General features: G+C 37.0%; 1 long non-coding RNA gene across 1 annotated transcript in view; it reads right to left on the bottom strand.

The window, feature by feature from the left end:
• The window catches only part of LOC122702524, a 66,403-nt gene that overhangs the window by 34,072 nt on the left and 9,776 nt on the right, over window positions 1–22,555 (bottom strand). Inside the window, exon 2 of the long non-coding RNA XR_006343275.1 lies at window positions 19,593–19,719. This is a non-coding gene — a long non-coding RNA (uncharacterized LOC122702524). The remainder of the gene's footprint in view (window positions 1–19,592; window positions 19,720–22,555) is intronic.

The following is a 22,555-nucleotide window of genomic DNA, read 5'->3' as shown; positions in this document are numbered from 1 at the left end:
ACCACTGCATTAACCCAAGCACTATGACACAACCAGCATACTATGGATAACTACTGATGTGTTCTTAACTCCCTAGGAGCTAGTTCCTGGTGAAGAAAAGTGCTCTAGTGCTCCTGAAGAGGCAATTTTTGAGATGTGAAAGGTAAGGCAGGTGAAATGGAGGTTCCAGGAAAAAGCAACAGCATAAAGATCTATAAAAATTGTTTTGCACAGACGTTTTAAATATTAGATACTATTTAAACATTTTTTTTAAACTACATCCTTAAATCAGTTAATTTTTCAACTCCAAGGCCTAAAACAACTTATACTAGGTCTGTAGTTGTTGCTCAAGGGATATATCCTATATGGCAGAAGGGCAAAATTCCACTAAGTTGCCTCCATGCCTTTTGCTCAGTGGACAGCTTATCTGGGGCTGAGAACACTTCTAACTAATGAAAAGTTTGTCATGATCTACATGCCACCGATATGCAAGCATTATACCTCTGTTATTCTCATATTTGGCTTCTGTCTTCAGAAAAAAAATAATCGATGGTAAAGGACCTCAGAATATCTGTTTTTATAGCATACTAAGTGCTCAAGTGTTAAAAGCAGTATTCAGCCAAAGCCAAGGTTGATGCCAGATATCTTATCATAGCCCTTGGATTTGAGGATAAATCTTGAACTCAATAAAAAAAAAATTACTAGTACAACTTTATTATTAACAGCTTAGGAATCAAAACACTTGATACAGTGCATGAATAATCATTTTTAAGCCTTGTCAACTGCTGAATGTATTTGTGGTCATAGTATTGGGAATTTATGATACCGATACTTAATTTCAACTGAGATAAGTAGAAGAACAAGGGATCTCTTTTTTCGCTAGCACTTTCTTCTTTTATTCACACTCTTTATATTCTTTACTATTCTGGATCAAAGATGATTTATTATAGATGTTGCATCAGATTTTGAAGATTTCTTCCTTCATAAAATATTGAGATGGCAAAGTTGACATTCTGCTTTAATTCAATCTCAGATGATGTGAAAAATAATCAAATAGAACTTTTTCTTAGAAGATTCAAGACTACTTTACACAGTGACAAAGCAACAAGAAAGCAGAAGTTGGCTGCCCTCAATGATGTTCCCTCCCACCTCCCAGGTGGTGCAGTGGTAAGAGAATCTGCCTGCCAATGCAGGAGACTCAGGTTTGAGCCCTGGGTGGGGAAGAGCCCCTGGAGAAGGAAATGACAACCCACTCCTGTATTCTTGTCTGGGAAATCCCATGGACAGAGGAGATTGGTGGGCTACAGTCCATGGGGTCACAAAGAGTCAGACATGACTGAGCACAAACAGATGTTCCAAAGTATGTAGAAAGTGACTTGAGCACAGAGTAAGTGCTCAAGGAATATTAATAGAATAAAAAGATGATTAAATAGATTTTAATAACTATAAACTAAAAATAATTCTTAAAGATTATTTTGCTCAATGTCATAATTACAAGTATACCGAATGTTTCTACAAGCATTCAAATCATGGTATACAGCCATGAGAACTCTGAAAGAGAAGAGGATGAAAACAGACCTCATTTCAAGCATAATCTAGAGCCACAATAATTAAAACCATGAAATAGTACAAGATTATGTGGACAGACCAATATAACAGACTAGAAAAGCTAAGATTAGCTCCAAACATATGGGATTTTGATGTCTAATAAAGACTGAATCTCAATCAATGGAAGTAAAGATGGACTTTTTAATAAGCAGAGTTAGAGCCTCTAGGTACCTATCTGGCCATTCACATACCAGGCCAAACCCCAATGGATCAAAAATATACTTGAAGAAAACATCAAATCCCTTATGATCTTGGAATGGAGAAGACATTTTAACTGACTTAAAATCTATAAGCTATAAATAAATTATAAATTCAAATGCATAGATGATTTAAAAGAAAAACCTCTAAATGGCAAAAAAAATTGAAGCTCGAAAATGAATAAGAAAATACATATATTTAAGATATATTTAAAGTACATATCACAGTCAAGAGTTCATCTTCCCAATATATAAAAAGTTCCTAAAAATCTAAAAGAAAGCTATCAAAAATCTAATAGAAAAATGGGTAAAGATAGGCTCAGAAACCTCACAGAGTAAAAAAAAAAAAACAACACAAATCAGTCTCAACCATAAGAGATATCATTTTTCATCCACTACATTGGCAAAAACTCAAAAATTTGGCAACACATTCTGTTGATAAGGCTTTAGGGTAACAGGAACTCACATGTCCACATATCTTGGCCAGTGGGAATGCAGCATTGTACAATCTCTAGAGAGGGAAATTTGACAGTGCGCATAAAATTTACAAAAACTTTGACCAGGCAATCAGTTCAGGGAATTTATCCTGTAGGTATTCCTGAACATATATGAAACATATAAGCTCATAGCATTATCTACTTTTGAAAGTTAGGTAAAAGTTCAAGTGTCTATCAAAAGAAAACTGTTTAAATAAGCAATGAAACACCATCCAACCATAAATAATGAGAAAGCTCTCTTTAAACTGATGTGGAAAGACTTCTAAGTTATATTGTTTAGCAAAGAAAGTAAGTATGAAAAAGTCTTTACAGTATGCTACCATCTGAGTAACAAATTTAGGGAAGTTAGGTATATATTTGCATTTGCTAATATCTGCAATAATAAATACTGACAGTATATGCAAAAAAAATATAAGGATAGGGAATAAACTAAACAAGCACAAAAGTAATGACATCACAAATTTGAATCATGAACTTATTCTTTTTTCCTTTTTTTAATTGAACTATATAGTTGACAAACCTAGATACTGTGTTGAAAAACAGAGACATTGCTCTGCCAACAAATAGTCCATACAGTCAAGGCTATGTTCTTCCCAGTGGTCACACAGGATTGTGAGACTAGGACCTTAAAGAAGGCAGAATGCCAAAGAATTGATGCCTTCGAATTGTGGTGCTGGAGAAGATTCCTGAAAGTCCCTTGGAAAGCAAGGAGATCAAACCAGTCAATCTCAATAATCTCTGAATATTCACTAGAAGGACTGATGCTGAAGCTGAAGCTTCAGTATTTTGGTCATCTGATGTGAACAGACGACTTTTTGGAAAAGCCACTGTTACTGGGAAAGATCAAGGGCAGAAGAAGAGGGCATCAGAGAATGAGATGGCTGGACAGTGTCACCAATGCAATGGACATTAATTTGGGCAAACTCCAGGGAGGCCTGCTGTGCGGCAGTCCATGGGATCGCAGAGAGTCAGACAGGACTGGGCGACTGAACGACAATAGTTGATTTACAATGTATATAGCAAGGTGATTTGGTTATGTGCTTAGTCACTCAGTCATGTCTGAGTCTTTGCAACCCCATGGACTATAGCCTGCCAGGATCCTCTGTCCATGGGGGATTCTCCAGGCAAGAATATTGGAGTAGGTTGCCATCCCCTCCTCCAAGGGATCTTCCCAACCCAGGGATCAAACCCAGGTCTTCCACATTGTAGGAGGATTCTTTACTGTCTGAGCCACCAGGAAACCCTGATTTGGTTATACATAAATATATGTACATAAATATATATCTATATGTATGTATATAAAATATATATATGTGTATATTCTGGAAGTCAAGTAGTCCTTAGCTTACTTGACTTCTCAATAGCATTTGGCAGAATTGATCTCTCCTTCCTCCTTGAAACTTTTTTCATTAGGTTTCAGAATACACTCCCTTCCAAAATATATATATATATATTGTTCAGATTCTTTTCCATTATAGGTTATTATAAGATATTGAATATAGTTCCCTGTACTATACAGTAGGTCCTTGTTGTTGATACAAATTTATTCTTTGTACATAAAGAACTATAAACAATAAAAAGAATTATGATCTAATCTATATAATTCTGCTTTGTACTATTACTTAATACAGATGTTTGTTTTCAAACATCTGTTGGCTCAAAATGACAACTTTTCTTAAAGTTATCCTGCTAATACACTCCCTTTAATATGTCTTAACCATGATTTCCTCGATTTCAACTCTAAAACAAAAATCCTTTCATAGTCATTATTAAGACTGTAGTGTTTATACTACAATGACCACTATGTCAATGACCCCTATGACCCGCCTTTAGTCCTTAGCTTACTTTACTTCTCAATAACCTTTGGCAGAATTGATCTCTCCTTTCTCCTTGAAACTCTTTTTTCATTAGGTTTCCAGAATATACTCCTTTTGTTTTCTTCTTACTTCACTAGTGGTTCCTCATATTCTTTCTTTTACTTAATTGGAGTATAAGTGCTTTACAATATTGTGTTAATTTCTGCTGTACAATGTAAGTCATCCATATGTATACATATATCCTCTCCCTCTTGAGTCTCCGTCCCACTCTCCCCACCCCTCTAGAAAAATGGTACTGATGAACCTATTTGCAGGGTGGTAATAAAGACACAGAAGTAGAGAATGGACTTGTAGACACAACAGGAGGAGAGTGGGACAAATTGAGGGAGCAGCATTGACATACATATACACTGCTGCTGCTGCTGCTAAGTCACTTCAGTCGTGTCCGACTCTGCGACCCCATAGACGGCAGCCCACCAGGCTCCCCCGTCCCTGGGATTCTCCAGGCAAGAACACTGGAGTGGGTTGCCATGTCCTTCTCCAATGCAGAAAAGTGAAAGTGAAAGTGAAGTCGCCCAGTCGTGTCCGACTCTTCGCGACCCCATGGACTGCAGCCTACCAGGCTCCTCCATCCATGGGATTTTCCAGGCAAGAGTACTGGAGTGGGGTGCCATTGCCTTCTCTGACATATAAACTACCATGTGTGAAATAGCTAGCTAGTGGGAAGCTGCCGTATAGCACAGGTTCCCCATATTCTTTGCTGATTCCACCTCTTCTGCCCAACCTCACAATGCTGGGACATCTATCCTCACTCCTTTTGTGATTTCATCAGGTCTTATGGCTTTAAATACTCATTATATGCCAATGGCTCCCAAATTTAAAACTGTGGCCCTAACCCCTTCTAAACTATAGATTTGTACTCCTCACTGCCTAGTTGAAGTCTCCAGTTAGATATCTGACATCTCAAATTTAAGCTCTCCAAAACTGACCACCTAATCCTCCTTCGCAAACTGATCGCCCACAGCTTTTATCATTTTAATTGATGAGGAAATATCTTTGACGCCTGTCTTTCAAATTCCATCAAGTATTGTTGGGAAATTCAGACAACTCCACTCTAAATTTCAGCTGCTGGTCACCACCTTCACAATGACACTCATTCAAGCCACCACCATCTCTGAACTGCATGATAATAATCTCACTCAGAAGCCACAGTCCAAATGTTCTACAAGGCCCTGTATGATGTGGCTTTCCATTATTCACCTAACTTCATCTCCTATTATTCTTCTCTCATTCCTCAATCCAACTACACTGACCTTAAACACTCCAGATGTCTGCTTGGCTAACTCCCTCTTCTCCTTTAAATATGTTCCCAGAAGTCACCTTCTCAATGAAATCCATCCTAATGATCCTATATAAAACTGTAGCACTCCTCATCTCCAGTGGTCCAAACACTGTTTGCCTTGCTCATTTTTTCTAAACCACTTATTGTCTTCCATATAATTTGTTTACTATATTTATTGTAAATTTTCTGTCTCCCTTCTCTATAACATAAGATCCTTGAGGGAAGGAATATTGTATGCCAGCACCTTAAGCACTGCCTACCATGTGGTAAGTTCACAGTATAACACGTTAAATGAATATATAAATTCATTTTAAGAATAGAGCAGACAGGTATGCTGTTTGGAAAGGGGAGAGTTAATTATCATATAGAAGAAGTTATTATTTGTTGTTAAATTTAATTAACTCACAAAACTAATACCAAAGGGGTAAATCTGGGAAAAATTTAAATTGAGTTTTAAAATAGTATTATTAGGAAATATTTATTAGCAGGCTTCTATTGGTAGACATTTATGTTCAGTCAGTTCAGTCGCTCAGTCATGTCCGACTCTTTGCGACCCCAAGAATGGCAGCATACCAGGCCTCCCTGTTCATCACCAACTACCAGAGTTTACTCAAACTCATGTCCATCTAGTCGGTGGTGCCATCCAGCCATCTCATCCTCTGTCGTCCCCTTCTCCTCCTGCCCTCAATCTTTCCCAGCATCAGGGTCTTTTCCAGTGAGTCAGCTCTTCACATCAGGTGGTCAAAGTATTGGAGTTTCAGCTTCAGCATCAGTCCTTCCAAAGAACACCCAGGACTGATCTCCTTTAGGATGGACTGGTTGGATCTCCTTGCAGTCCAAGGGACTCTCAAGAGTCTTCTCCAACACCACAGATCAAAAGCATCAATTTTTTGGCGCTCAGCTTTCTTCACAGTCCAAGTCTCACATCCATACATGACCACTGGAAAAACCATAGCCTTGACTAGACGGACCTTTGTTGACAATAATACCCTCTAATTCCGACAATAAAATAAATACCTGCACATAGAAACCATGTCATTTTAATTACTGGTACTTTTACAAAATATTTCAATAAAGTATAAACACAGTGTCCAAAAAGGAAGTGAAAATTGAATGATGAATGATGAATGATTTAATTAATTAAAAATTAATTAATAGCTAGATGGATTAACGGATGAATGGATGGATGCATTGGACAGATGAATGAATGGATGGATGGATGGATACTGAGTGAGTAGATATCTGGCAAGAAATGTTTAAGAGAAGCAAATGAGAAAACAAGGTTAGTGGTTCTATAGAATGATCAAGGCACCAACAGGAAAGTAACTCAGCTTTGACAGTAAAAAAAAAAAAAAAAATTCAGGGAGACAATTGGAAATCATATTTTGTTTCTCTTCTAATTAATTTGATGAGAATAAAAATAAAAAGTTTTCTTCCTGCAAAACAAAACACTCATGATGGCTTCAATAAAATAAGCATCTGTGTGAGGCTGGCTGGGAATAAGATGGTATGTTTCTGAAATTAAATTGTAAACTATATTCGAACTTCCCACCTCCAAGCATAGTTAGGACAGAGTAACTTGGAAGATCTGAGCATGAAAAGTAATTTCTAATCTTCAGCATACTGAACTCTAATAAGAGTGGGAATGTGTCCATAGACATCAAGGATGATGTTTCGAGTCCATAACTCACTCTAGAACACAGCAGAATCCTCCCACACTAACTGGTCACTCACCCCTGGCACATCTCAGAGTCCTTCTCCTTCCCAGAAAATCTGATTCCTGGTCTAGGGTATTCTGACCATGTACTAACTTCTTAAGGGTATATGACAATATAAAGTCCTTTTTGTTTCTGTAAAAGCCCCAGTTCTTTCTTTTCTTAATCAGCATCAGTAATCTGAAGTAATTAAGAAGGACTTTCGTGAGTCACTTGAACAGTATATATCTTAAGAGAATTATAAGAGGATATTTCCTATGCATTTGTTAGAAAATTTTCATGGAATTACACATGGCTGGTAGGGTGCTTGCATGCTCAGTCACTTCAGTCTTGTCTGACTCTTGGTGACCCTATGGACGGTAGCCTGTCAGGTTCCTCTGTCCATCGTATTCTCCAGGCAAGAATACTGGACTGGGTTGCCATTTCCTTCTCCAAGCTGGTAGGGTAGGTAGGGATAAAATGAACATTCGTTTTGAAGTCACAGAGATTTGAGTTTGAATATTGACTCTGCTCTTTCTAGCTTAATGACCTTAGCATCTCTAGCCCTCTGGTTCTTCCTCTTTAAATGGAAATAATAATACTTATATTGATGGGTTATAGATTAAGCTAGTCTGTAGAAGCACCAATTACCATGCATTATAGCCAACACTTTTTGAATAATGGTCTTCAAAATAAAACATAAAGGGAAAGATAAACAGGCCTGTGCAATCTGCCATTGTATATTGATTATTGATTTAAGGAGTTGAATAATTTGTAATTTACTCAAAGAAATTTAATGGTCAAGGAAGCAAAGTACTTATATCAGTTGTTGCATATGCCGAGAGCATTTAGGTGTTCTTTCACTGATAGGGAAGTGCAGGGTATCTTCTAAATTTATGAAACATCTGTTAAAGCAGCTGGTTCTTCATTAAATAAAAATAAAAATGTACACTTTTCCTTGGCAATGCTGATAAATGAGAACAGGTGGTGAACCAAGATGAGATTATGATTATAAATGAACCTATTGAAATTCTTTGGTATTTGTATAGAGGCAACAAAATAAAAATATATGAGAAATGAAAATAGACTTCATGGAGCCCCTGAAATACACTGGGGACCACAGGAGAAGAATGGCTTTCTCATGCCCTAGTCAACTTATATTCCACATTCTAAACGGAAATTCAATAGGATCAAAACTGATACTTTCTGCTGGACTCCCTAAATCTACTACCTGAAATTTCCCAGTTAATAACAATAGAATAATGTCTAAGATTCAAATTCCGATCACAACTATACAAAAAGAAAAGGCAATGTTCCCTGAAAGCTATGTTGAATAGTCTGCCTTTAACCAGTGGGCACCAAGCAATAATTTAGGATACCTTATCCTCATAACTCCTCTGTGAGATAGGAAGGATTACGCTAATTTAATAGATGAGAAAACAGATTGATTAATCTGTAATTCTACTCGTGCTTGTGCTAGGTCATGTCCGACTCTTTGCCACCCCGTGGACTGTAACCCATCCTCTGTCCATGGGATTTTTCAGGCAAGAATACTGGAGTTGGTTGCCATTTCCTCCTCCAGGGGATCTTCCTGACCAGGGATCAAACCTGTATCTCCTTCACTGCAGGTAGATTCTTCACCACTGAGCCACCTGGGAAGCCTGTAGTTCTACTAAGCATTTATTTAAAAAATTATCATATTTAGCTAAAGACTCACGATTCAACCTCCAGCTTTCCATCAATCAATGCTTTTTTATTAAAAGATACATTAGAAATAAGAAAACAGGTAAAGTCATCTGAAGTTGGCAGTGAAACAGCTGGGAGATGCTTTTGACTTTGTTCCCTATTCTTCTCCTTACCCAAATGACCAACACACTTTTCTAAAGCACACCACTTTCTGAGCAGGTTCCCACCATAATCACAAAACTCAAAAATCCCAAAGCCCCAGAGGGTAAAGCAAGGTCAAGAAAAGTGACAACACTCTCATTGTGAGCCTGGCTCAACAGAGTTGCTTTTAGAATTTAGGAGGGAGACATGCTCAACTTGTTATGAGTTGCTGTGATGATGCATAATTAGCTGGTGATTTAACACAGAGCTAAGAAAAAAAAAATGACAGTAATCATGGGGGGAAGGAAGAAAAGCAGTTAAACGAGCCGAAGTGCCTGGCATTTTTGTGATGTGTATCGGTTAGTAATTTGTCAGATGGTAACAATAGAGGTAATTTCACAAATAACAGGGGTTCATCAATTCACAACAGCAGTCCCTGGTATTTAAGATGGAAGAAAAGGAACTGTATTTGGCTTATCAACTTTAAAGAAATAGTTATCAGATTTAGACATAGCATAGCCATTACAAAGTGAAATGGAGAACTGGTTGTTGATCAGGAAGATTCAAAGCTGCACAAGTCTGACTTTTGATGACTTCTAAGGTAGACAATTGCTTGGGAGAGATTTCACAAAATTAAAAAAAGGTTAATAATGGTTTTTAATGGATAGAACAGAAAGACATAAGAGACATGGGTTTTATCCCTGGGTCAGGAAGATCTCCTGAAGGAGGAAATGGCAACCTACTCCAGTATTCTTGCCTGGAAAATCCCCATGGATAGAGGAGCCTGGTGGGCTACAGTCCACAGAATCACCAAGAGTCAGACACGACTGAAGTGACTTAGCACACACGCACATTGCTTCCCATCACCTTTGAACTTTCTTTGGCTGCTATATTTCTCTCTGGTTTTACCTGCCACCCCTCAGAGGCATCTGAAGTTTTAGCCAGGGGAAGCCCACACATTATCCCCAAGGAGCTTATCTCTTCCGCACCTGTGCACGATTCTTCCTAACTGAAATACCCTATCTCTTTGTTCCACGCTTCCCACAGGACACTCACCTGACTTGTCTCCTCAAACCCTGCAAGGCTCACACACTGTTGCCCGGTATTCCATTCCACGCCAATATACTAATCACTCTCTATTGTAATAACTGGTTTGCATACAAGGTTTTGCTTGGTTTTGCTACAAGGGCAAGGTTTGCATTTCTTTGCTCTTTACCCCTTCCTATAAACATCACAGATATTCAACAAATGTTGATAAATGAATAACTGAATGAACAGTAGATGTAAAGCATGATCTGTAAGAAAGATATATACTGAATCTCCTTTCCTCAGTACCTATGAAATGCACAACATAGGAGAGTCTATAAATTTCTCCTAGTCCAAGCACTGCTTATAACTCAAGGAATAATTTTAAAAAATTAAGAGAATATTGATTCAAAATATCCCTGCAACAACAATGAATGAAAAATAGGAGAGTGAGAGAAACATATGAAATATGACTTATTTAAATCTGGCATTTGAAAATATTCAGATGGTACCCCAAGATAAAATGAGAGTAGCAAAGTAATCCTAGCTAGTGTTTTCCTTTTTTCTTTGTTATTCAGCTGTATGACAATATATCATATGTGTCCAATTAAGAGTTGCTATAATTTAGGGGAAAAAAATCTCAAATGGCTTAAAACACATAAATGAGACTTTCACTGTTCTATTTTTCTAAACCTCAAGACATTTTTTATCTCTTTGTTGATTCACAAACCTGGACAGTCTTGCAGGTGAAATCTGAAACTAGCCCCCATACAAGGAGGGCAAGGAGAGATGAAAAAGACAGAGCACTTCAGATTGGTAGATGGCAGTATTAATAAACAAGGGAATTTACATAGGAGGCTTGTCTTGGGAGACAGCAAGATGAGTAGATCATTGAACCTGCCCACCAGAATCTCAAAGGTTAGAGGCCTTAACTGGGCTCAGTCACATATACTGTTCAGACAATCTCAACAATACAGTACTCTCAAGGCTGCATCCTTGAAAACAATTCCCACTGCAGGAAAAAAGTGGATTCTAAGGATAGGAGGTAGAGAGCTCCCAGTTACCTGGGTCCAGATCAAGAATCAATGGGTACTCACATCTTCTCGATGATAATTTCAATATTCCTGTAAACCAACACCACCTTGAGTTTCTCGAGGAAAATATAATGAGATGGAAACATAAGAACATATGTAAATAAAAATCAAAATACAAAATAATATAAGTAATCTTCTTACCTTTTAAAAAGTCATAAACGAGTATGTTTACTTGAAGAGGAAAGGATATCTTATGGTGCCACTATCCTTCCTTCACTATAGGAAGTACAACTTACAATTTATCCATATGGGCCATACAGAAAGATAAACAATCCTACACTGATGCAAAAAGATTATGCAAATAGATAAACTTTTATATTATTGACTAAAATCTTTCAACATAAGATAATTGGCTTTTCCCCTCTGCCTAAGTCATCTACACTTAAGTAATTGTGTTTCAGTTTTTCCGTCTTAGTCATAACCTGTTTATCATTTCAGGTTCCTTTTTAAGTATCACCATACTCTTTATACTCATTAACCCCAGTGGAGTGATGGGATGATTACCCAGGTAAATCAGTTTTGGATCAAAGAAATAATTTAACACTTCTTACAGTAAAGTGAGCAAGATTTTAGAGGATGGGGTGAGAGAGAATACAGATTACTCAAATAAGAAGCTGAAACTCCAGGGGATCGTTATACACACAATGGGAAGTACATAAAATTCATAGTCTCATAGAATAAACTGAGTTTCCTGGTGCAGTAAAATGGCATTATACCACATTTACTATAACCAAATTTCTTTTTTTTTAATAAGGACAGAAAACTACAGAAGGGAAATTATAATGTAGAAAGATAAAATGTTTTATGTGTCATTTAGTTCTAAAAGGTCTTATAGGTCTTCATAGACCCGTACAACTTCAGCTTCTTCAGTGTTACTGGTTGGGGCATAGACTTGGATTACCGTGATATTGAATGACTTGCCTTGGAAATGAACAGAGATCATTCTGTTATTTTTGAGATTGCATCCAAGGACCGCATTTCAAACTCTTTTGTTGACCATGATGGCTACTCCATTTCTTCTAAGGGATTCCTGCCCTCAGTAGTAGATATAATGGTCATCTGATTTAAATTCACCCATTCCTGCCATTTTAGTTTGCTGATTCCTAGAATATCGACATTCACTCTTGCCTTCTCCTGTTTGACCACTTCCAATTTGCTAATTGATTCATGGACCTAACATTCCAGGTTCCTATGCAGTATTGCTCTTTACAGCATCGGACCTTGCTTCTATCACCAGTCACATCCACAACTGGGTATTGTTTTTGCTTTGGGTCCATCCCTTCACTCTTTCTGGAGTTATTTCTCCACTGATCTCCAGTAGCATATTGGGCACCTTCCAACCTGGGGAGTTCCTCTTTCAGTATCCTATCATTTTGCCTTTTCATACTGTTCATGAAACAACATGAGACAACATAAAACAACATGCTCAAGAGGAGCAAGCCACGTCCAAAGAGCGGCAGCTGCGCGGGCACAGGAAGGCCGAGATGAACTACTCCACGTTCAAGGTCAGGAGGGGCGGCCATGGGGAGATACCCCTCATCCAAGGTAAGGAGCAATGGCTACGCTTTGCTGGAGCAGCCGTGAAGAGATACCCCGTGTCCAAGGTAAGAGAAACTCAAGTAAGACGGTAGTTGTTGCGAGAGGGCATCAGAGGGCAGACACACTGAAACCGTAATCACAGAAAACTAGCCAATCTGATCACAGGACCACAGTCTTGTCTAACTCAGTGAGACTAAGTCATGCGTGTGGGGCCACCCAAGACGGACGGGTCATGGTGGAGAGCTCTGACAGATTGTGGTCCACTGGAGAAGGAATGGCAAACCACTCCAGTATTCTTGCCTTGAGAACCCCATGAACAGTATGAACAGTATGAAATGGTACAGCCACTATTAAAAAAGAGTATGGAGGTTCCTCAAAAAGTTAAAAAGAGAACTAACACATGAGTCAGAAATTCCACCTCTGGGTGTATATTCACAAGAACTGAAATAAGTACTTTCAAAAGATAACCTGCACTCTCATGTTTATGGTAGCGTATTCACAACAGCCAAGATAGTTCAGTTCAGTTCAGTCACTCAGTCGTGTCCAACTCGTTACGACCCCATGAACTGTAGCACACCAAGCCTCCCTGTCCATCTCCAAATCCCGGAGTTTACCCAAAGTCATGTTCATTGAGTCGGTGATGCCATCCAACCATCTCATCCTCTGTCATCCCCTTCTCCTCCTGCCCTCAATCTTTCCCAGCATCAGAGTCTTTTCAAATGAGTCAGCTCTTCACATCAGGTGGCCAGAGTATTGGAGTTTCAGCTTCAACATCAGTCCTTCCAATGAACACCCAGGACTGATTTCCTTTAGGATAGACTGGTTGGATCTCCTTGCAGTCCAAGGGACTCTCAAGAGTCTTCTCCAACACCACAGTTCAAAAGCATCAATTCTTCTGCACTCAGCTTTCTTTATAGTCCAACTCTCACATCCATACATGACCACTGGAAAAACCATAGCCTTAACTAGATGGACCTTTGTTGACAAAGTAATGTCTCTGCTTTTTAATATGCTGTCTATGTTGGTTATAACTTTCCTTCCAAGGAGTAAACATCTTTTAATTTCTTGGCTGCAGTCACCATCTGCAGTGATTTTGGAGCCCAAAAAAATAAAGTCTGTCACTGTTTCCACTGTTTCCCCATCTATTTGCCATGAAGTGATGGGACCAGATGCCATGATCTTAGTTTTCTGAATGTTGAGCTTTAAGCCAACTTTTCCACTCTGCTCTTTCGCTTTCATCAAGAGCCTCTTTAGTTCTTCTTCACTTTCTGCCATAAGGGTGGTGTCATCTGCATATCTGAGCTGATTGATATTTCTCCCAGCAATCTTGAGTCCAGCTTGTGCTTCCTCCAGCCCAGCATTTCTCATGATCTACTCTGCATATAAGTTAAATAATCAGGGTGAAATATACAGCCTTGACGTACTCCTTTTCCTATTTGGAACCAGTCTGTTGTTCCATGTCCAGTTCTAACTGTTGCTTCCTGACCTGCATACAGGTTTCTCAAGAGGCAGGTCAGGTGGTCTGGTATTCCCATCTCTTTCAGAATTATCCACAGTTTATTGTGATCCACACAGTCAAAGGCTTTGGCATAGTCAATAAAGCAGATAGGAAATATCCTAAATGTCTGACAATTGGTAAGAGGAGAAAGAAACTGTGGTATATTTATACAATGGAATATTATTCAGCCTTTAAAAGGAGGAAATTCTTCCACACAGAACAACTTAGCTAACCCTGGAAGACATTATAGTGAAAAAAATGAAAAAAGCCAATCATATAAGGATAAATACTACATGATTTCACTTAACAAAGAGTCAGATTCTCGGAAGCAGAGAATAGAATGGTGAGTTGCCACGGAAAGGGGTGGGGGGATGGGAAACAGCTGTTCAACAGGTATAAAGTTTCACTTGTGCAAGATGAATCAGTTCTAGCAAGCTGCTCCACAATAGAGGGCCTATAACCAACAATAACATACTGTAAACTTTAAAACTTAAGAGGATACGTTTCATGCTCAATGTTCTGAACCCCACTTTAAAAAAAAAGAAAGAAAAGAAAGAAATTTAAGGATAAGTTCAAGAACTGGGAGGGAAAAAATAAGATAAAGCCAATTTAATCTCAACGGGCATTTACTGAATACAGGCGCACTTGAGTTTTTTTGTGTTTTTTTTTTTTCAAGGACTTTAAGAGAGCTGAGACTGAAGTTCACCAAAAGATGGAGAGACACTTGTATAAAGAAGAGCCTTCAGACCTCAGAAAAAGAGTGAAGTAGAAATGTCTGTCTGTTCCCACTCATGGCTCCAAACAATAGCAAGTTAAATCACCCATCGTGAACCTTGGCATTGGGTGAAGAAGAACAAAGAAAAATTTCCTGGAAAATTCTCAACCAAAATCAGCCTTTGTATGAGTTCCTAGCCTAAATCCATTCTTCCTGGATAATCCAAAACTCCTCAAGCCAAGAATTTAAATTCAAGTGGTATCAGACTTGAGGCTTTTAAACAGCATAGAATATAAAGTAATTGTGCTTAATATATCTAAGGAAATTTTTTGTTTTGAAAGTACGAACAAAAAACAAAAGAAATAAACAACGAGATTTTAAAATAAATAAATTTCAATAAAAGAAAAATTCAGTAACTGAAATCTAAAGCAATGGATAATGGATAGGTTTTAATAACATATTTGACATAGCTGGAGAGATAGTTACTGCTTTGGGAGATGAGTAATAATACACAAATAATGTTTAAATACTTGCTTACTATTCCAAATACTTTAAAAATCTTAATTCATTTAATCCTCAAAACAATCCTACAAGATGGGCACCATTAATTTTCACATTTTCAGATAAAAAAGAGGCATAGGTTAAATAAAGTAGCTGATATCACAAAATTAATGTCTAGAAGAGCCACCACTCAAACAAGTGTAAAAGATTCCAGATAAATCATTTAACCTACCTTCAAAATTATTACCTTAAACCCTTAGATTAATTGATAAGAATTAGCTTGTAAGTTTGTTTTATATTTTAAATCATATTCTAAAAGAATAGCTTGGGTATAATTATTCATTGTTTTTAAATTTACAATTATCAATTAGGTTATTTTTCTAGACAAGGAAAAACTTGAATGGCATTAGAGAGATCTGATCATTGAGACCTTAAGGCTATAATCCATTCATCATCATATCTTATGCATATACATGTTAAAATTTATTCATAAAAAAGATATGAAATAAAATCAAAATATTAACATATCAATAAAAATGTCAAGACCAAGAAAATCTAAATTAGAGTAAAAGTTCAAGCCTCGAGAGAGGTAGACGCTTCTAGGAGGAGTCACTTTGAACAGATTCTTGGAGAATTCATGGACCAATGTAGCCACATTACCAGAACGAACAGAGTAAACACTGTAAAACCCCCTCTTAATCATATATGCCAGTGTGTTATGGGGGTTGTTTTTAGTCTTATTTAGAGATTTTTTTCCAAACTTTTTGATGCCATTTTTAAGTTGTTTCTCATTGACCCCTGATAGCTGGTTTCCCCATTTTAAGCTTCAGACTGGTTACATCAAGTTTGCTTTTCTGGGAGTCTTTATGCAATCAATTATGACAATATCATTTCTCTGATTTAATATGCTTCTCAAAAATATGTTTTTCTGTATTTTTAGTACATTTCACCATTGTTTATTATCCAGGGGAAAACCAATTCTAAAGTTATTTTATACAAAATTGTCTGGTTTTTGGAACTCAATACATTTTATAGTGCTTGAAACATTTCATTGTCCATCATGGTCATTTTGCTTTCCTCAAAAATAAATTTATATTGATTCATGATGTACCACACTTTCCCATTATTCTAGCTAGACACATTTTTAGATTATTTCTCCAAAGTTTACTCTTTACAAAAGTATTAAATATAGTATAAGATGGGGTTTTATGATTTCATCAAAAAAAAAGTTTTCATCTAAAGATGTAGTTTTGGGTTTTATTACAGTTAACATTCTAAATATTATATTTGTAGATTTATGTCAAATTTCCCTATGGATTTTCTTTTAGAAATATGTTACACACAAATGTTGTCAACTTGCAATTCTAAAATTGTAAAAAATGTTTTTGAAGAAAAGAGGTATGTGTCACCTTACATCATCCTTAAATGGGGACTTGATAAAAATATACCCATTGGTGAATTAAGCTTTAAACCTAAAGATGAAGAACAAAGTGACAAGAATAAGAAAGAAACTATTTTTTTCCCGGGAAATTAAATAATTTGACTTTAGGTCAGCCTTTTGGAACAGTCAGGAAAACCAGAATAAGAAATGAGATGCAACTGGCAGGAAGACAAAAAAGACAGTTAAAAAAATGGCTCAGTGACTCCAGAGTAAGAAGAGGATAAAGGAACACATTGCCCCTTTATTACATGGAGAGAAAAGTAATAACAGAGGATACCAAAAAGCCACAGGTTTAAAATTGTTTTGTTGAGGATATTATTTTTTTCCAAATTGAGTCAAAACTTCACAGCTGAGGAGATTAGAATGGCTAGCACATTGAAGAAACTCTCAAAATGCTTTCAATACTGTGACTTTCTATCATATTTGTCATCTAAACACCATATTTTAAAGCACAACCATATACTATGCTATATTTATCTGATTGTCTCATGTACAAATACACATACACACAAACACCTATTTATTAAGATATTCTAATTAGACTGCAAACTCCTTGAGTGGAGAAACTCTTATACTTACTTCATAAGGCCAGTTTCTAGCTTAGAATAAAGCAAATAATAGATAGTCTAAAAATATTTGTTACATTGAATTAGGATTAGTAAAATATCTGAGGAAATTTATCAAAAGTGTCTTTCAAGGGGAATTGACTTTCAGAAAAGTAAAATAAAAGTAAAATACACGGTGGCAGCGTGAATTTAATCTTGATTATTTAGATGATGCCTGAGGTATTTATTTTCATTATGCTATGTGCTTCAGGTTTTATCAATGTTAGGAAAAATGCAGAAATAGTAACAGAAATATCTTTAATCAAAACATTATAGACAATCCAGTTTGGATGGTCTGCATTGTTTTAAAATCTACATTCATTGTGTAGCTCACACAATTCGTGGACATTAAATGAATGAAAAGCATGTATGTTAGTCACTCAGTTGTGTCCAACTCTTTCCGACCCCAAGGACTGTAGCCCATCAGGCGCTTCTGTCCATGGGGCTTTCACAATCCATGAACATAAAATGATTGAAGCACAGAAACAAAAGTTGCTATATGCAAACAAAGATTTTAGCTGCATTCCACAAGTGTTGTGATGGCAACCATTTATTTTCAGCTTTGGTCCAACCTAGGAGATCCTCTCCCCTCATCACATCCTCCCCAACCCCACCCCAGGCAGGCACAATGTTGACCAGAAGGAACTCGAGGACAGCCACCAGGGAGCTCAGATACAGAGAGAGATCTTTAGGATCTTGAAACCCAAAAAGAAGTCACTAGCAGAGTGATAAGTGCTGGAGGCCAGGAGATAACAGGAAGAAAGCATAGGAAAGGAAAAACGGCATCCTTTCAACAGGTTAGTAAGCAGTATATTTACATTGTGAAATTTCAAGATATTCCAGACCTAGAGAGTGGTCATTTGTTTGCAGTTAGAAATGAGGGCCCTGATATAGGGAAAGGAGAGCCCCATGAAATAAGACAATGAAGACAATCCTTAAGGTTACCTAAAACAAAGACACAAATTTGAACCCAAATTTGAACCTCAAAAGAGATGAAAATATAATTGCAACAATATCATTTGTACATCATACATATAAAGTGAAGCGGGGGTAGAATAAATTGAGCAAATACTTGTCTCAGATCCTGGTATTTTGTGCATATTTGATCCTGGAAACAGGAAACTAACCACTCTGAATCTCAGTTGCACTTACTTGACACGTTGTGAAAATGGCCGCACCAAGCAACTCACAGGATCTTTTGTTCCCGGACCAGGGATTGAACCCAGGCCCTCAGCAACAAAAGTGGGTAGTCCTAACCACTGGACCACCAGGGAATTCCTGAGATTATTTTAAAAGTCCATGCTCTGGCAGTTCAAGTAGCATCTATTTTTACTATTTCTTTCTTTTGTTGTTCTAGTTCTTCTCTAAAAAAAAAAAAAAAAAATGAATATAGGACACTTTCATGATTCTCACTCTGTAGAGTCATTTCAATTATTTTCAAATAATGCTATGTTTATGTGTCCAGAGTTAAAGAAACTCCTTCAGTCAAGGTCATGAATCAAAATGGATAAATAATGTCAGCTCTAGAAAGGAGGCCTTAAAAAGTCAGTGTTTGGTTGGTTTTCTCAGGGAACAGGGCTGTAAAAAATAGTGACAGGGGCTTTCACTATTTTTTAAACTTGTATTTTGATAATTATGAGTTCAGGAGGCAAGAGATGGTTGTGTTGCAAGGTAGCAAAAGTACTATTCTTTCACCACAATTTTTAGATCTGAGGGCACTGGGCATCAAAAGATCTTTAACATTTACCCGGAGGGTTCAACATAAAGTATGTAGACACGCTGTGTATGGAGTACATGCTATTTTGTCTTTAAAAGCAAAGGGAAAATACCATAGCTTTACCAATTTCACATAATCGCATGTTAATTATTAAATGAAATCAGGTACTTGTTCTTCTTCAGATGCTACTGAGTGAAGCTAAACCTGGACTCTAAGGAAAACAGTATAATATGAATTACAGCAAAGCATTTAGGATCAGGATTTGACACTTTTAAGTCTCTCCCTGACATACCATCATCTAATACATGAAATTGCTGAATTGTTACTTTCCTTGACAACCAGTGCTACTTCAGAAGACACGATTACCAGGAACCCAGTGTCTCTATCACCAAGTATGAATGATTCACTTCTTAGAAAAAGGAGAGTTGGAGGATCTGGAGTAGCAATGACAATCAGCATCGCTGAACTCCTTCCCCACCTCCACTCTATCCTCACCTGCTTCAACCTCATCCTCTGCCAGGAAGGAGTGATGTTGCTGCAATGAGTCATTGGGTTCAGGGCAGCAGCAACCCTAAATTCCAGGAAGAGGCTTTGTCCTCTTGATTCATTTGGACCAATATGTCTATCAAAAACAAAACCAAAAAATAAATTAACATAAGTTCCACGAATTAAGACTAGACCACAGCTATATTAAAGAAGAGTTCTGTTTTCCACTGTGTGTGCATGGACGTGTTTCTTATTGGTGGTTTCACTGCTCTATCTCTGAGTACTATTCATTCAGACTAGCACAAGGCATTCTACTCTGAGTTCAAATTTGTTTATACACAAAACACATATGTTCAGATTTATTTGTGATGTACTTCAATAAGCTTCATCAAAATGATCAGCTAAGTGCCAGTTGTGTGATCACTTACAGCCTAGTTACTCATAAGTCCAGCTATCTTTATGTTCCTCAAAATAGAGTTGGCTACATTTTTATAATGTACCTACTTACAAAAACAAAGAGTGTTTCTTCACCATACCAAGTGTGATTTATTAGAAAAAATAACCCTTGGTTTCAGAATTTCTCAAATCTAGCAACAGTATCCATGAAACCCTCCTAATGACTGGATTAAGAGCAAAACTTCATGCAAAAACAGAACTAAAATAACTAATGTCCACACTTTCCACAGATTTTTTGCAGAATTTTGAACCAAGATTTTCCCTGAAAATTATTCACTTGAGAAAGTTTAAACAATTGAGTGGACACAACAATTGACAGAATGTTTTCTTCAAAATAAGTAAGTGCCACCTGTAGCTCAGTGTCATTCACATGGAAAGGCTTCAATAAATGCCCACTGATGGGTGTGTAGGTTTCATGTACACACTTCATTAGCATTACTGACCCACATTCTTTGTACTATGACACTTTAGTTAAATATAAAGTGCCAGTGTTTATAATTGTGGTTTAAGTTTCAGTCAGTCAGCAAGTCAACAAACATTTATTAAGTTCCTGCTATTCATTCATTTATTTATTCATTCATTTAACAGACTGTACTCAATGCTGACAATATACCACATACGGGGCCTTATCTTGGGATATTCAACAGTGAATCCAATTGATAATTTCCTTTTCTTCCAGACAGTTGCAGACCACTGACGAGAGAGGGAAAATAAACAAGGAAGCAAATAAATATGTAAGTAAGTAAGACTGGTGCTAAGCGCTTAAAATGGGGTAATGGGATGGACAGAGTTTGACTTAAAGGAGAGAGAAGACTTATTTAGCAAACCAAAGAAAGACTGGCTACTGAAATAAATGTAGCCATTCAAATACCCAAAGAAAGAAATATCCAGGCAAACAGAAGAGTTAAAGCACAGAAATGGGAGTGAATTTAGTCATTTTGAGGAACAAAAACTGATGTGATTGAAACAAGAATAAATATTTTGATTTTATCTTAATTGTAATGAGAAGACATTTGGGCAGTTTTTAAAATCAGATGTATTGAAGAATAATTAATTCAAACAATTTGTGTGAAAAAATTTGCTCATTTTAAGGATGTAATTCAATAAATTTGTCAGAAGTGTATAATCATATAGCCATCACCCTACCAACATCATTAAGATATAAAAGAGTTCCATCACTCCATAAGGTTACCTTGTAGTCAACCCCATTCCCCACCACAAGCCCCTGGGAATCATCATAATTCTGTCATATAAATGAAATCACACAGTATACAGTGTGCAGCCTTTTGCTTCTGACATCTTCCACTTAGCACAATGCTTTTGAGATCCATTCACAACGTTGCATGCTGATTTGAAATCCCAAATATCTGAGAAGCAATGTTGACTCCACAGTTAGATATACAAGCCTAGACTCAGGGAAAAGATCAGATCTAGTGTCTTACAATCTAGATGATATTTAAAAGCATGAGATTAGATGTATCACCCAATAGGAGGATGAGGGAGTGACACCTGGGGCCCCGCAATGTGGAAAAGTGGCAAGGAAGCCAATAAATTACAAAGAGAGATCTAGTGAAATAGGAAGAAAATAAGTGATTATCCCAGAAGCCAAACAAAGGTATTTCAAGAAGAGAATGGTCAATTGTGTCAAATGTTAAGTAAGAGGAGGTCTTATCATGGATTTGCAATTGTTGATTACCTTGATAAGAGCTCTGTTAGTGGCTCTGTGCCAGACGTTGAAAATGCTTGGTATGACACAGTGAACAAAGCAGAAGTGATGTTCTCTCTTAGAATTTACTGACTATTATGTGTGCGTTCAGTTTGGTTCTTTTATATAGCTTGCTGTTAATATATAGCTAGGTTTTTAACAGAAGAGTTTAGAACTTAGAAGAAAATTGGAATTCTTTGATTCTTATTATTTGTTCTCTCAACAAAATTTTGATACAACTACACTAAAGAAGAATAAAACAGTATAATGTTAAAGCTAATCATGAGGGAAGGATATCATTTCTTTATCTTATATAAAGGAAGAGATTTACTCCTTTGTAAATTAATAATTCAGGAAATGTTTGAAGACACAACAATTAGCTGCAGTAATTTGCATTTTATGCGCTTTCATTAGTTTCCTAAGTCCTTTTCTGCTGTTTCCGTAATGAAAATGCCATCTTTCAAAGGTGAATGACTTTTTTTTTTTTGTATTTGCTTGGTAATGAGCTTTCTTTAATTAGCGATTGACTAATTTCATAGATTTCAAAGTAAACATAGCTGTTGCTGTTGAAAGACTAGCAAACTCATATAATATTAAGCTTGTTTCTTTAACTTGGTGCACAAATTATTTCTCAACTACTGTTGCAGAAACCAGTAATCAAGCAACCAAACACCACACTCAGAGAACTGGAGAACTCAGGTTTATTATGCTGGCAGGCCCAGAGAAGTTAACACACCAAACTCTGAGCCCAAAACAAAGGGGTTACAGTTTTTATACATGGACAGGCATGATTAAGCGGGTTTGCGGGTTT

This window comes from Cervus elaphus, chromosome 11, assembly GCF_910594005.1.
Source record: "Cervus elaphus chromosome 11, mCerEla1.1, whole genome shotgun sequence".
NCBI classification, from domain to species: domain Eukaryota; kingdom Metazoa; phylum Chordata; class Mammalia; order Artiodactyla; family Cervidae; genus Cervus; species Cervus elaphus.
The sequence above is the reverse complement of the archived record's forward strand: the minus strand, read 5'-3'. Positions and strand labels throughout refer to the sequence as shown.